Source organism: Mesoplodon mirus (assembly GCF_964341445.2).
Source record: "Mesoplodon mirus genome assembly, chromosome: 7".
Lineage (NCBI taxonomy): Eukaryota > Metazoa > Chordata > Mammalia > Artiodactyla > Ziphiidae > Mesoplodon > Mesoplodon mirus.
Window position 1 is genome coordinate 63,293,687 of NC_138983.1, and position 13,564 is coordinate 63,307,250.

Below are 13,564 nucleotides of genomic sequence, written 5' to 3' on the forward strand. Positions count from 1 at the left end.
TCATCCACTGGCTACCTTCACTCTCTTTTGCTAATTCTCCCTCTTCTGAGAATCCCCATGGACTCTTTCCTTGACCCTCTTCTCTCTTCTACCTATATACTTTCCCTAGTAGATCTGATCTAGTCCTGGGTCTTTAAATACCTCCTAAAAGCCAGTGACCCCCACATATCCACCTCCAGCCCCGATACCCCCTGAACTCCAACTTACTGGACATCTCTATTTACATACCTAACAAGCATCTCAAACTAGAACTCTTGATTTTCCCTTGAACCTGTTCCTTCCTGGTGCTCTCCATCTAAGTAAATGACATGCCCACATATCCAGTTGTTCAAGACCAAAACACAAGATCATGCTTCACTCTGTTCTCTCCTTCTCTGCTCCCATTTACTACATCAGCAAGCCCTGTCAGTGCCTCCACAATGTACTATTATGTCCACTTCTTTCCAGTTCCACCGCAACTACCCCATCAAGGCTGCCATCATGTCTTGCTTGGACTATGCCAATTACCTCCTGATTGATTTCCCTGCTTCCACCATTGCTCCCCATGTCCCATAAGCCACCTTCTACACTGCAGCCAAAATGATTCCATTAAAAATATCTATCAGGCCCCAATTCACCTAAAGCAGGAATCAGGAAATGACAGCCTGCTGGCTAAATCTGGCCTGCTACTTGTTTTTATATGAACCCTAAGCCAAGAATGGTGCTAACATCTTGCAAAAAAATCAAAAGAATAATATTTCATGTCACATGAAAATTATATGAAATTCAAATTTTAGTGTTTATAAATAAAGTCATATTGGAGCACAGCTATATGCAGTCACTTATGTATTGCCTACAGCTGCTTTTGCACTACAAGGACAGAGTTGAGAGGCTGTGATAGAGCCCTTATGGCCTCAAAACCCAAAATATTTACTATATGGATCTTTACAGAAAAAGTTTACTAACTCCTGACCTAATCACAAATAGAGTTCTACACTTTGATCATTTAAAATTTGGTGATGGGAGTGTATGGACAGCATGTGTTTTCCTTGTGAGAATTAAGGAATTATTCAAACCATTTGTTTCATTGGGAGAAACTCTTTGGATTGGGCTAAATATACAATAATTCTAAATAAAAAAGAAAATAGATTCTTTCATGTCATTTGAAATCTAAGAGCCAAGATGCACTAATTATCAGAAGTTATTTAAAAATTCAGTCAAAACAAGACTTGCTAATGGATTGGGATGAATAACTTCCTCACCTGTCTTGTAAACATGTTCTTAATTTAGAAATCAGCTGTCCATTAGCAAATAAAATATGGAAGAGAGTTTGTACTAAAAAAATGTCTGTCAGGTTATTCTACTCTCTTAAGATTCTCCAGTGATTTCCTATTCCCTTTAAAATAAAACCCAAGCTTTTTACCATGGCCTCTGCTCTTCTACAAACTCCTTCTACCACCCTCTCTTGTTTTACAGGCTTCAGCCACACTGGCCTTTCTGTTGCTCTCTTATTTCTGCCCCAGGACCTTTATACTTGCTCTTCCTTTTGTCCAGAATGTTCATTGCAGCCACAGCTCCTTCTCTTTCATGTGAAAGCTCATATTTACCTCTTCAGAGAGGTTTTCTTAGTCTATTTTATCTAGAGTAGGCAACCTTTCTCCCAAATGACTCTCTAGAATATCACTTTGTTTTATTTGCATTAAAAAAAATTCATGGTGGGACTTCCCTGGTGGCGCAGTGGTTAAGAATCCGCCTGCCAATGCAGGGGACACAGGTTCAATCCCTGGTCCAGGAAGATCCCACATGCTGCAGAGCATATAAGCCTGAGTGCCACAACTGCTGAGCCTGTGCTCTAGAGCCCATGAGCCACAACTACTGAAGCCCGCACGCATAGAGTCCATGCTCCACAACAAGAGAAGCCACCACAATGAGAAGCCCGAGCACCGCAACGAAGAGTAGCACCTGCTCGCCACAATTAGAGAAAGCCTGCGAGCAGCAACAAAGACCCAACACAGCCAAAAGTAAATAAATTTATTTAAAAATAAAACAAAATAAAAAATTCATGGCAAGTATCATTATCCAAACTTACCTTCTTTATTTGTTTATTTGCATATAATTTAACTCTCCCACTAAAAAATTAGCTCCCTAAGGAAGGGCCCTTGTCTGTCCTGTTCATTTTTTTTTTTTTTTGCAGTATGCGGGCCTCTCACTGTTGTGGCCTCTCCCGTTGCGGAGCACAGGCTCCGGACGCACAGGCTCAGCGGCCATGGCTCACAGGCCCATCCGCTCCGCGGCACGTGGGATCCTCCCGGACCGGGGCACGAACCCGTGCCCCCTGCATCGGCAGGCGGACCCCCAACCACTGCGCCACCAGGGAAGCCCTGTCTTGTTCATTTTTTGTGTGTGTGTTTCTCCACTTACACAGTGCTTGAAATACAGGAGGTGCTGGATAAATATCTGTGCATTAAATTAATGAATGACCAGTTAAGTTAAAGGGAATAGGAACAGGGACAGATCCCAGAGAAGGGGATGTAGGTAGCACAGTCACCTCCAAATTTTGTCTTTTGAACTTCTGCTTCCTTTCCTCACTCTAGGCTAGGGTATTACATGAGATCTGGCACTTTTATATAGAGTCAGCAAGCAGAATTGAAGGACAAAGGGGAGGACAAGAAGATTGGGAGTGGGAGGCTGGCTCAGTGGCACAGCTCTGCAAAGGTTTTGCTCTGTTCCTCCGCCCCAAGCAGCACAGTTTTCTCTTGGGACATTCTGTAACTTTCCACGCAACTGTCTCCCACAGCTTTTTGTGGGTAGTTTTCCACATGGTCAGTCAGCTCCACCAAGTGTGGGCCGTGGAACGTCTGGGATGGTCCTGAGACTATCCGAAGGATGGCGTGGTGTGTTGTTTGTACCTGGAACCAATTCCCTGCTCTCCTTTGTGTAGGAAAGTCCAGGAGTGACACACAGGGTGTTCCTTTGTGGCTCTTTTTAAAGGGAATGGTTCAAAGAAGCTCACTTTGCCTCTACGTTAAAACTGGAATCTGTGGTCTGCAGCTCAGAGAAGATGTGGCGACACAGATTCTCCTTGGGAGTTTGGGCTGTAGTCTGGGAAATGACTATTTAGCAGTTTCCTTTCCTTTGTGTTGCTGTGTGGTTATTAAAGGTTTTGATTTGGGGAAAAAAACAAACACAAAAATAGCAACAAATATATTTATTAAAAAAGAGGGAGAGAGAAAATGTTCACCTTTTGAAGAAGGCAAAGTGGGAAGCCGGGCGCCTGAGCACATTTCCTCTGTGAGTGACTTGAGGCTCTAGGGTGGTCACAGCGCTCCGGCAGAATTTTTACAGAACTAGGGAAGTGGTGGACCAAGTTTTGGAAACTCCGCCGCCTCTTCTGATGCCCATAACCCAGGGAAGGCTCTACCCTAAGGTGAGCTGGGGAGCAGCAGCTGCCCAAGGGGGCTTTGCAGAGCTCTCCCACCCCTCCCGCCTTGCCTGCAGTCCTGGGGCCGTGACTGCGCTCCCATCAGTGACTCAGGGAAGCAGGATGCTCAGTCAACTTGCAAGACTGGGCATCTCCCAGCAACACATTCTTATTGTCTTAGAAGCACAGCTGCTGGCAAGTTCCTTGGTCATATCTCAGTGATCTGTGTACTTGTTTCTTGGGCCTCCTTATGTCTGATCCAGTTCTTAGTCCAGATCTTGCTTCTTAATTAACTCAGGCGCTTGTGTAATAAGTGGCATACCCACATTGTGATGAGGCCTGTTCAGGCCTTATTCTCTTACATTCTGGCTTGTTCTATGAGTTTCTAAGGATGTGGGTTGGGGAGGCAGGGAGAGCTGTTACCGGGTCTGCCCAATCTGGGCACCAGGATCTATGCAGTGACTGCCTGTTGGAAGCCACCAGGCCAAGGTGTCTTTCTATAACGGCAGGTGTCTTATCACCAAAGCCAGTGAATGGCTTTCCTTGGAACTCTAGAAAGACAATGACAACACAAAGGTTAGTCTAGAAGGACTGAGCTGACACTGGGGGATGAGAACTATGGGAGTGGACTGAAGCAAATGGATATACACAGGAAACCACACAGAAGATGAAGAGTTCTTCAGTTATTGATGCTAATTCCTCTTCACTAGGGGACTATGACAACAACAGCCAGCTGTGGCTGAGGAATCATCTCTGTCCTGATTCTGTTAGCATCCTCTCCTTTTGTTGTCTTACCCTGGTTTTAGTTCCTTTTTTATTTTTTAATTAATTTATTTATTTATTATTTATTTTTAGTTGCCTTGGGTCTTTGTTGCCGTGTGCGGGCTTTCTCTAGTTGCGGTGAGCGGGGGCTACTCTTCGTTGCAGTGTGCAGGCTTCTTATTGCGGTGGCTTCTCTTGTTGTGGAGCACAGGCTCTAGGTGTGCAGGCTTCAGTAGTTGTAGCATGGGGGCTCAGTAGTTGTGGCTCACAGACTCTAGAGTGCAGGCTCAGTAGTTGTGGCACATGGGCTTATTTGCTCCGTGGCATGTGGGATCTTCCTGGACCAGGGCTCGAACCCATGTCCCCTGCATTGACAGGCGGGTTCTTAACCACTGCGCCACCGGGAAGCCCCTGGTTTTAGTTCTCAATCCTCATTTTTGTCTCAAGTTGTTTGTATACTGCGTTATCTACCCTGAAATGATATACTTTCTGAAACTGGGATTTAGTGTCAAGAGTGGAAAATTCCCAGCCTTTCCACCAGCAGTTGCTCAAAGTTCACAGTAAACAAGCAGGTCTGTAGTGATTATGCTTTTGAGGAGGTATAATTTCATCCAATGTGTCTGGCTCTGCATGGACTTCTCAAGATTCCAGTGACAGCCTTTGGGCCACGGAGTCAACATAACATGAAAACAGTCCCCTATATTTATCCAAAAAAAAAAAAGTGAAAACACTAATTCAAAAAGATATATGCACCCCAGTGTTCATAGCAGCATTATTTACAGCAGCCAAGATATGGAAGCAACCTAAGTGCCCACCCACAGACGAATGGATAAAGAAGATGTGATGTATATATACAATGGAATATTACTCAGTCATAACAAAGAATGAAATTTTGCCACTTGCAACAACATGGATAGACTTGGAGGGTATTATGCTTAGTGAAATCAGTCAGACAGAGGAAGACAAATACAGTATGATATCACTTATATGTGGAATCTAAAAAAGAAAACAAACCAGTGAATAGAACAAAAAAATAGACTCATAGGTATAAAGGACAAACTAGTGATTACCAGTGGGGAGAGAGGAGGGGGATGAGCAGGATAGGGGTAGAGGATTAAGAGGTACAAACTACTGTGTACAGAATAAATAAGCTACAAGGATATACTGTACACCACGGGGAATATAGCCAATATTTTATAATAACTGTAAATGGAATATAACCTTTAAAAATTGTGAATCATTATGTTGTATACCTGAAACTTATAAAATGTTGTGTATCAACTATACTGCAATTGAGAAAAAAAAAAGCGGGCCCCTAATGCCCTCTGGTTTACAACTTTGGATCTGAACCTTCCCCGACAGCCCCGCATACTGTGTTCTGGCTCGCTCCTGATCCCTCCTGTTCTCAATCTGGCATTTTTCATCTTTGGCCTCACTTTACCTTTTCTACCTGACATTTGGTCCATGCTGCTGGCTCTACTCTGTTATTGCCACCTGGCTAAAAGCTCTCTTTCCAGCCTTGCTTCCAAAGTTCCCTGGTTCAGATCCCTCCAGGGAGCTTCTGCCAGCCTCATCCAGTTGAAGAGCAGGATCTAGATGCATCTTAGTGTCTCTGTCAGCTTCCTTCTGTGCCTCACACTGGGCCAGGCCATGAGCACGGGCTGTTGATAAGGGTGGATGCTGACTGCCAAAGGCTCCTTACTGCCCAGTCATTGATTCCCACCCTCTGGTCTCCTACCATTAAGCATCTTCCATCTGTAGTCACTGGGGTTTTGGTGTTTAACCATTTCATGACCACATGCATGGGCTACACATTTACGTTACCCCCCTGAGAGCACCCTTTTGGTAATTAATAGTCCTCACATTTGTTCAGTGACATATGGTCAAAAGAGTACCTTAGTATAGTCACATATATTGTCTCATGTCCATACCTCTTTCTATTTTCTTTTGCCGAAACTACACTGACACATCATAATCACTCAGGGTCCATGTGCCTTTATTTCTTCCATTCTTTTTATGGCTTGAAAGCTCATTTCTTTTTAGAGCTGAATAATATTCTATTGTCTGGATGTACCACAGTATATTTGTCCAGTAGGCTACTGAAGGACATCTTGGTTGCTTCCAAGTTTTGGCATTTATGAATAAAGCCGCTATAAACATTTGTATGCAGGTTTCTGTGTGGACATGTTTTCAGATCATGTGGGAAAATACCAAGGAGCACAATTGTTGGGTTGTGTGGTAAGAGTGTGTTTAATTTTGTAAGAATTTGCAAACTGTCTTCCAAAGTGGCTATACAATTTTGCATTCTCATCAGCAGTGAATTAGACTTCCTGTTGCTCCACAACCTCATCAGCATTTAGTGTTGTCAGTATTCTGAATTTTGGCCATTCTAATAGGCATGTAGTGGTATCTCATTGTCGTTTTAATTTGTATTTCCCTAATGACATATGATGTTGAACATCTTTTCATATGCTTATTTGCCATCTGTATATCTTCTTTGGTGAGGTGTCTGTTAGGGTCTTTAGCTCATTTTTTAATTGGTTCATTTTCTTACTGTTGAGTTTTAAGGGTTCTTTGTGTAGTTTGGATGACAGTCCTTTATCAGATGTATCTTTTCCAAATATTTTCTCCTAGTCTGGGGCTTGCTTACTCATCCTCTTATTAGCTCCACTTTTGTAGATAATAAATGCTACAAATTATTGAGAGCTTACCATACACAAGCACTGTGCTAAATACCCTACCTATATTATCTCATAAAAGTCCAATGAGATGCCATGTTTACTGAGGTTCTCTAAACTGTAAGTAGCAGAAACCAACTCTGGCTAGCTAAGTAAAGAAGAAATGTACTGAAAGGATAATAGGATATCTCATGGGATAGGAAGCAGAGTTGAACAATCAAAATTTGGAAGGGTAGAAACCCACACTTGCCTACTTTTGTAGGCTTCTTAGAACGTGGGTTTAGGGGATAAATCTGGGCAGTCCTATTGGCTCCTAGCCCCTGCTATCTCTTTGTTCCAAATAACACATTCCTTTGAGGGAGAATCTGATTGGGTCAGGTATCTATCTCTGGGCCAATCAGGTTGAAGGGACTTGCATTACAGGCACGGCCACTGGGGCCGCTTGCCTTTGTGTCAGGGCTGTTCTCAGAGAAAGGGAATCACTGTGAACAGTTAGCCACCCAAAGGGTACCTACTACAAGCAAATAGTTGTGTCAGTCAAGGTCCTGGCACTCAAAAGTGGGTCATTTAAGTGCATTCATAAGGAGATTAAGAGGGAAGAGTTTAGGGAAAGCAGCGAGGTATGTTAGAGTATCCTGGGACTCGTGACAGTGGGGAGCTGTTCCGTGCCAGGCCTGAAGAGGAAGGAGGAAGTAGTGGTTTTGAAACCTGTAGAGAAAGCTATAGGGAGAAGGTTGCCTGAAAAGTAGCTGTGGTTTGGGGGAGAAGGTCACAACCAACTCTCAGCAACCCAGCAGTGTGGGATCTAGGGAAATAAATATCAAGATTTCACTCTCCTCCCACCTGCCCATTTCTCGGACACAACCAGAGCCAAAGAGCAAAGGAGTCCCTTGATACAGTTCTTTTTAAAATTTTTATTTATTTATTTATTTTTGGCTGCGTTGGGTCTTTGTTGTTGCGTGTGGGCTTTCTCTAGTTGCGGCGAGTGGGGGCTACTCTTCAATGCAGGGCACAGGCTTCTCATTGCAGTGGCTTCTCTTGTTGTGGAGCATGGGCTCTGGGTGTACAGGCTTCAGTAGTTGTGGCTCACGGGCTCAGTAGTTGTGGTGCACGGGCTTAGTTGCTCTGCGGCATGGAGGATCTTCCCGGACCAGGGTTTGAACCCGTGTCCCCTGCACTGGCAGACGGATTCTTAACCACTGCACCACCAGGGAATTCCCCCTTGATACAGTTCTTATAGTCCAGCCTCCCAGACTCCTCTACTCTTCTGTGTAGAGAAGATTGGAGAGTGGATATGGAAGGGCAAATAGAAGACAGTCAACACAGTAATATAAATTTCAGCTCATGGATGAAGACTCTCAGGTTTGGAGGAGTTAGTGACAGGTTTAGATTCACACAGTTAATTCAGGGTCAGAGTTAGGGTTTGAACTCAGTCAATCTGACTCCAGAACCTGTGCTTTTAACCACTGTGCTCTCAGATGAAGACTCTGGATTCAAACACTGGACACACCACACACAACTCAGGTGAGGACTTTATCTCTCTGGTCCCCTTGCAACATTACCTCTTAGCTGCAGCAGCAACAAGAGATCATAGTCCAGCCCCCTTGCCCCCTCAGTGGTGCTGATAGACATACACTTGCTGGTTTCCTTCAAGCAGGAAAGCCTGTCCTCCTGGGCTTTGCAGGGCTGTATGCTTTGGAATATCAGAGGCAGTCAAAGTAGAATCCAAACCTCTTGATACCATGCAAGCAGCTCCACTCTCCTGTGGGTAGGAGTGTCATCAAAATTTAAATTGCACTCCAATTAAGTCTCCTCCTCTCTAAGTACTCAGGGGATCATTCTCAGGCTTGGACCATGTGCTTGTGAGAGCTAATACCATTATCAGATGCCCATTCCTCTCACATAAATAGTCCCATTAGCACCTTGTCTGTCTGGCCTTACACTTTCCTGCCACTGCTTAGAGCTCCCCAGACAAACACATTTCTAATCAGGCATGCAGAGGAAAATGTCATTAGTGGCAATAATATTCACTGTATGGTTTCCTTTCCCATTATTTTATAGCTCTTTAACCTATTTAATAATAGGTAACATCTACGATATACTTGCTGTGTGCTAGGTACTATGCTGTTTTTACATGAATTGTCTCATTTCATATTGACAATAAGCCTAGGAGCTAGCTAGGTACTATTTAATCCCCACTTTAAGATGAGGAACTGAAATTTATAGGGGTGAAGTATGGCGCTGTAAGGCAATAGAATTATTATTAAGTAGTGGATCCAAGATTTGAACCCAGACAGCCTGGCTCCAGAGCCCACAGCACTTAAGCCATGATGGCTCCTCCTGTTCTGGATGCCCTGTATTCACAAAATAGTGAACTTTAACCATCTTCCTCCACTTCAGAGGTGAAACTTTAGTATATATAGGGAAGAGGAGTATGGTGCCGACCGTTAGTGATCACCAAATATCAATGTATTCATGTAAAGTTTCCATCTCTATTGCGGTTGAGTTAGAGACATGTGACTAAGTCTGGCCCATTAGACGTAGGCAGGATTGATATATACGATTTTAAGCCTGGCAATAAACCCCCTGCGCTATCAGCCACTCTCTCTGTCCTGTCTATGGTTCTAGAAGTTAAGAACTCTGAGATGACTAAATTGCCATTTGTAAGGAACTTGTTACTGCGTGGAGAGGGCAATGCAGAACAGTTGCCTGACCTGCATTGGATAGTGACATAAGTGAGAAATAAACCTTTGTTGGGTTAGACCGCTTAGAGTTTTGGGTTTCTTTATTACCACAGTACAGCTTATTGTACTCTAATATAAATTTCTTACTCATAGAGATATTGGTACCTCTAAGTAGGGTACTGCTCTAACAGCTTAATGGTCTGGTGGTATGCTGAAGGGAAAACTAATGTTGGAGACTGGAAATATCTCACTGCTTTATTTATTTATTTTTAATATCTGTCTATCTAGCTATCTGTCTATCTAGCTATCTATCTATCCATCTGGCTGCACCAGGTCTTAGTTGTGGCAGGCGGGATTTTTGTTGCCATGTACAGGACCTTCGTTGCGGCATGTGAGATCTTTAGTTGGGCATGTGGGATCTTTTTTGTGGTTGCAGCATGTGGGATCTTTAGTTGCAGCATGTGGGATCTTTAGTTGAGGCATGTGAACTCTTAGGTGCGGCATGTGGGATCTAGTTCCCTGACCAGGGATCGAACCCTGGCCCCCTGCATTGGGAGCGCGGAGTCTTAGCCACTGGACAGCCAGGGAAGTCCCTCTCACTGCTTTAATGCTGAAACATCAATAATTGATCTAGGGATTTCCCTGACGGACCAGTGGTTAAGACTCTGCCTTCCAATGAGGGAGGTGCAGGTTCGATCCCTGGTCAAGGAGCTAAGATCCTACGTGCCGTGGGGTGTGGCCAAAAATTAAAATAAATAAATAAATAAAAATAATTGAAGGAAATCTTTTAAAAAAATCGATCTAACTTGGGAGGCAGAATCCATGTTTATTTATATGACATTTCTAGGAGAAGAGATTGAAAAACAGAACATTAGTAATGTATGTTGACTACTGTTGGCTGCAGTTGTCAAGGTATTACAAGAAAAAAGATGAGCTCAGAATAGAATTGGCCAGAGACTGGCAGAATGAATAAAAATCAAACAAACAGACAAACTAACAAACATCCATGACCCAACTATATGCTGTCTACAAGAGACACATGTTAGATTCAAAGACAGAAATAGATTGAAAGTAAAAGGATGGAAAAAGATATACCATGTAAATAGTAACCAAAAGAAAGCTGGAATGGCTATATTAATATCAGACAAAGTACTCTTTAAGACAAAAATTATTACTAGAAACAAAGAAGAACATTTTAATTCTTTTATTGTTATAAAAGAATCAAGCCAACAAGCAGATATAAAATGATAAATCTATGCATCTAACAAAAGAGCCCCAAAATACATGAAGTGAAAAATGAGAATTGAAGAGAGAAATAGAGTTTTACAATAATAGTTGGAGACTTCAGTACCCTACTTTCAATAATGGATAGAACAGACAGATAATAAAGGATAGACAGATAATCAACAAGGAATTAAGAGACTTGAACAACAATATAAACAGACTAGACCTAACAGAGAAATAGAGCTCTGCACTCGACAACAGCAGAATATACATTCTTCTCAAGTACACATGGAACATTCTCTAGGATGGACCATATGTCAAGCCATAAAACAAATCTCAATAAATTTTAAAAGTTTGTAATAATGTATGTTCCCCAACCACAGCAGAATGACATTTGAAAGCCATAACAGAAGGAAATTCACAAACATGTTGAAATTAAACATATTTCTTCTGAATAATCAATGGATCAAAGAAGAAATCCCAAGGGAAATTAGAAAATACTCTGAGATGAATGAAAATGAAAAAAATGGGGACTTCCCTGGTGGTCCAGTGGTTAAGACTCTGCGCTTCCACTGCAGGGGCAAGGGTTCGATCCCTGGTTGGGGAACTAAGATCTCATATGTCGCCCCACATGGCCAAAAAAAAAAAAAAAAGAAAAAGAAAAAACTGGGCAAAGAATCTGATCGACATTTCTCCACATAAGATATACAAATGTCCAATAAACACATGAAAAGATGTTCAACATCATTAGTCATTAGGGAAGTGCAAAGTAAACTATGAGATACAACTGCCCACCCACTAAGCTGGCTATAGTCAAATAGAGACACTGACAAGTGATGGTGAGAATATGGAGAAATTGAAACCCTCATACATTGCTGGTGAGAATGTCATATGGGATGGCCTTTCTGGAAAAGAGTTTGACAGTTCCTCAAAATCTTAAACATAGAGTTCCTATATGACCCACAAATTCCACCCCTAGATATCTATCTGAGAGAAATGAAAATATACATCCACACAAATACTTGTACACAAATGTTCTTGGCAGCGTTAGTCATAATAGCTCCAAAGTAGAAACAGTCCACATGTTCATAAACAGATGAATAAACAAAATACAGTAAGTCCCCTACATATGAACAAGTTCCATTCTGAGAGCACGTTCGTAAGTCCAAGTTGTTCGTAAGTCCAACAAAGTTAGCCTAGGAACCCAACTAACACAATCAACTATATAGTACTGTAATGTAGTAGTTTTATAATACTTTTTACACAAATAATACATAAAAAACAAACAAACACAAAACATAAAGAAAACATTTTTAATCTTACAGTACAGTACCTTGAAAAGTACAGTAGTACAGTACAACAGCTGGCATACAGGGACTGGCATCGAGTGAACAAGCAAGAAGAGTTACTGACTGGAGGAGGGAGATGGTAGACCTGAAGGATCATCAGCAATAGGAGACGGGGGTGGGGGGAGGCAAGCTGCAACTTCACTCGTGCCTGACGTTGATGACACAGGTTCTGGTTCCTTGCTGGAACCAAATGCGTGTTCATATCTTTGAAAGTTCACATGTAGGGGGCTTATTGTATAGTGTATCTACACAATGGCATATTATTCCACCATAAAAAGAAATGAAGTACTGATTCATATTACAGTGTAGATGAACCTTGAAAACATTATGCTAAGTGAAAGAAACCAGACACAAAAGACCACATATTCCATTTATCTGAAATACCTAGAATAAGCAGATCTATAGAGTCAGAAAACAGATGAATCTAGGGGATAGAGGGAATGGGAAATGGGGAGTGACTGCTAATGGTTACGAGGTTTCTTTTTGGGTGATGAAAATATTCTGAAATTAGACAGTGGTAATGGTTGCACAGCTTTGTGAGTATAGCAAAAAACACTGGATTGTACATCTTAAAAGGGTGAGTATTATGGTCACAATTATATCTCAACTTAAAATAAAAAAGCATAGGATTGGCTGTTTTGCCAATTAAATTAAATGGAATAGACAAAGTCCAGAATATTGAGGCCTGCAGAGTTAGAAAAGCTGACTGCATCTAGTTCCCAGATAGAAAGAGATGGGAATTTAAAAGACTTTGCGTGACAAGGGCCCAAGGAAATATCTCAACTGGTTAAAGTGAATCATGGAAAATACCTGATTAAAGGTGTGTTCCGGGCTTCCCTGGTTGTGGGCTTCCCTGGTGGCGCTAGTGGATGAGAGTCCGCCTGCCGATGCAGGGGACACAGGTTCATGCCCCGGTCCGGGAAGATCCCACATGCCGTGGAGCGGCTGGGCCCGTGAGCCATGGCTGCTGAGCCTGCGCGTCCGGAGCCTGCGCTCCGCAACAAGAGAGGCCACAACAGTGAGAGTCCTGCGTACCGCAAAAAAAAAAAAAAAAAGCCTTAAAACTGTGCAGGAAGTTGCACAGCCCCTAAGAAAACATTCTCTCCAGTGCCCTCTTTAGATGTGGCCAAAGAGAGTAAGGTCCAAGAGGAAGCCTCTCAGATGGTGGTGCCTAGGATCACAAAGAACAGTGAAGGGGAGAATTCCTGCCCCTGGCTAGGCAGCCATTCTAACGTCTGCCCGTTGGTACTTCAGCATTGCAATACCAGTGTATTCAGCAGAGTCATACCAGTGTAGCTGTGGAACAGTGACCCCTGTGGGTCTCTCAGTCTTCCCCTTTCTGAATGGGAGTGTTAAGTGAAGTTATTCTCTTCCTGTTCCATCACTGCACATTGGTATGTTGGCATGGGTATGAGACAGACAACTTGCCCTTTTAGTTCACAGTCTAAAAGAAGTCACATTTGTTCC